Below are 3,976 nucleotides of genomic sequence, written 5' to 3'. Positions count from 1 at the left end.
ATCTGACAAAGAATGGGTCACCGAACAAAATTGTTTGGACAGAAGCGTGTCAGAATAGCTTTAACCAATTAAAGGCATTACTCTGTTCAGAACCAATTCTTAAATTACCCGACATATCAAAAGAATTTGTTGTAAGAACTGACGCGTCTGATAAGGGCATCGCAGGTGTACTATTACAGGAGCATGAGGGAACTCTAATGCCTTGCTTATACGCAAGCAGAAAATTATTGGACAGAGAATCACGATACTCTGTAATAGAGCGTGAAGGACTGGCCATCGTCTTTGCTTTAAAGACATTCAGCAGATATCTACTGCTAAAAGAGTTTGTGGTCGAAACGGACCATAAACCACTCACGTACATAAGAAATAACAAAATGAATAATAGTAGAGTACTAAGGTGGAGTCTATTTTTGCAAAATTACACTTTCAGTATCTCTCACATACCAGGCTGTGAAATATTCACGCCGACCTACTTTCTCGATTAGTATAAACACGCGAGAAGGGTATAACTTAACCTCCCATGCATACTGTTAGTTACCTCGCAAACTATGCCAAATCAGAACGCACAATTTTGATAATTTTATTTGTAAACATGATGACCCAACTTAATGTAACATTGAGTATTGTTTGGATATATATACCATACCCATTCATGATTTGGGAAATCTTCTCTTTATCTATTATTGTTATGAATTTTCACCCATTTATGATTAATAATTGAAATGTCAATATTCCATTTACATTTTCATTCATTTCATTCAGTAAATTACCTTCATATCATCGACTTAAATCATGCTTCATTGCCATCACTATTGTTTATCACAATGATTTGTAATCACATTGCCATCATGTTGTTCATCCAATGATTTGTAATCACAATCTTTCATTGTTATTGTCACCCATTCATATACCTACGTTAATATAAACATTTCCATGTCTAGTTAATAAATAATTTAATTGTAGCACAAATCATAACAATGGATTAATGCTAGAGTATCATGATAGTAAATTTACTTCCGTTTGTAAAATCTATCTTTCCCATAATGGTTAAAGAGTATATTTTAAACGTGGGTGGGGGGTGTCACAGTAAAGGTTGTTCACAATTATCTTATTAAATTTTATTTTATTAAGAACTGAATTCATCTCACTCCAGTTATATTTCGGTAGGCTTAGATAAACTTTACCTTCTAATATTAGATAGTCTTTCCTTTTATAGCCTTCCCTCGAATTAATTTCTAATTAGTGAATACTTTTCGTTCTACATTCTGTCACGTAGCCACTTATTATAAAAGCTGATAGGTCTAACATTCGACACTCACTTTCTCTCCACAATCTATGCCGGACGGCCAGTCGATCTATTCCTATATATATACTGGAAGATTTTTATCTTTTGGGACTTTGTAGATATTATATCTACACCATTAAGACGCCGGAGCTTTTAACTTTGATTGTATAATCTTCAAGGATCAAACCCAAGCCCGCTGTCAAAGGACTTCACAATAACTTCTTACCAATTGCCTGGAAGTGGAATTTTACGAGTCCAATCCTGTTATCAGAGGAATAGATCATCCAAGCCCATCAACTGCCTGGAAACGTAAACTTATGAACCTGACATATTATCATAAGTTACGTAAAATATTCATATCTCTATTTGTAACTGCCACGATCACTGTTTATCTCTTTTAATTAAATTTCATCATCATTTTTATTTCATTGTAAACAAATCGTTAATTGTTTTTCATTTATAGTAACTAGTAAATTCTGGGGCCTCATTCTACATAGATCTTTATGCATAGTCGAGTAGCTCTTTACTCACTTGTGACCATGACAGTTTTGTTTGCAACTGTCCACAGTATGGACAGGGTCTCCTTGGCTTTTTGTATTTCTCTGGAAAAAAAAAGAAGAAAATAAAGCACATCATGCTATGAACTCTGAAAATAAATCAATAGACAGATCGTATGCACATCAGCTACATGACAGCGATAGAGAGGAATAGCATTCCAAATATTTAAGGCCTGGACAAGTAACTGTCATAATTCCTTCTTGTTATATACTTTTCTACCATCTATTCCTTTGGAAGAGGTATGTTAGATTTGTGGAGACCTCTGCCACATAACAAATCCAGTGAAAAGACGCCATATTTTTGTTTTGAAATAGAAATAAATAGATCAATCCACCCACTTCACTGGGTTCAGGGTTCCCTCTTCATTATAATCAAAATATGAACATAAATCGGAATAGTAACACAATGAAGTCTCATCTGAATACATAGATTGTCCTTTGTTGTTTCAGCGAATAATCAGACAGAATGTCAAAAGAATTTTAGGTTTTCCCCCAACCACCCCTTGGAGGTATCAGTATCAGCGGAATGGTAAGCGTCATGTTTTTTACGTTGAGCAACAGAATTTACTCCAAATGCTTCACTCGACCCAGGCGGAAAAGCAATCAAGAGTAGACCCAAGTCCTATCCAAAGACTAACATTTCATTTAAGTTTATTGTAGGCCCTTGGCCAATCGACAAAATTCAATTCACATCAATTATTTACAACAATCAGAAATTAGTTATATCAATAATACTAATAGAATGCAATGAAGGCAATATCATAATAATAATAATAATAATAATAATAATAATAATAATAATAATAATAATAATAATAATAATAATAATAATAATAATAATAATAATAATAACAGTAGCGGCAATAAGTAACAATTAATATAGTAACAAAAGTAATAATAGACTATAGTTCATAGTCATAACAATGACTTTCTTTGTCATTGAGGGAGTGAGAAAACATCACCGGCTGGCAGAACAAACAGCTGACATCAATCAAACGTCCTCCAGACCGGTTGAGCATCCGCTTCATTAATTCCTTAAAGACTTATTTACTTCCCCCAACTGCCTGAACGATGCTGATGCGCAGACAACTTAACCCTGATTTATATTTTGTGGGAATGAAATATGACATGTATATGCCGGAAATAACAAACACACTGTTCAGATAGAAAATATTTGAGTCTTGCCTTTGTTAATTGACACAGGTAAGTTAGGAAAATAAATGCTAGTAAAAACGATCAGCAAGTTCGTGAACACTGCTTCTCAACTCGAACATATGTTTTCATCAAATCTACACACATCATGTTGTGAGCTGAATTTTAATGATCTCAGTTGTCATTGAAAGGAAACCCAAGAATTTTAGAATAAAGAAAAATATTGAACCTGGAAGTCAAAAGGGTTTGTAGCACAGCAGACATTATCAAAGTATAATTTTAGTACCGACAAATTACAAAGAAAATGTGCTTTTCTTTAAATGCTCCCAATCATCATATACTGTTTAGGTTGCAAGATTAATAAAAATGTTATCTACTCTGATTCTCGTTAAGTTTCCAGCTGGTCTGTGAAAAAAAGCCTTAAGCATCATAGAAATACAAAGAAACAGTTTTAATATATAGATGGGTTGTAACAAAAAAACCATTTTAACACTTACAATACAAGCAATATAAGTCTATTACAGACAAAAAAAACCCAATAAAATAAACATGAACATTTTTATGGCTGGTTTCACTGATATCACTCACACATTGGGATTTCAGATTCTAAGATGTCCACCCTATCAAATTTGGATTTGTGCTGGTTATGTAAATGGTAGCGTATTTTGCGACGCAGCACTGCCAAAACAGAAAAAAAATGCGATAACACAAATGCAGCACCATGGAGGGGGTGGAAGTTTTCTTTTAAAAGGAATGGGTAAATTAAATTGATCCCACATAATAACAAAGGAGAAGAAGACAAAAAAATGACTCAACCATTGCAGTAACAACGTTGGTTTGCAAGTGTCTCGCATTTCGTGGTTGAACCTGGGTCCAGGATCGGCAACGAGGTTCAGTCTGTGATAGTTGTGATGAGGCTCTGATGAGTTTGGGAATGAACACTCGGTTTCCAACGACCATGATGTACTCCGCATTGGGTACC

Source organism: Berghia stephanieae, unplaced genomic scaffold (genome assembly GCF_034508935.2).
Source record: "Berghia stephanieae isolate SIO BIC M18660-M18661 unplaced genomic scaffold, UCSD_Bste_1.3 scaffold15, whole genome shotgun sequence".
NCBI classification, from domain to species: Eukaryota; Metazoa; Mollusca; class Gastropoda; order Nudibranchia; family Aeolidiidae; genus Berghia; species Berghia stephanieae.
This window is presented reverse-complemented; position numbering follows the sequence as displayed.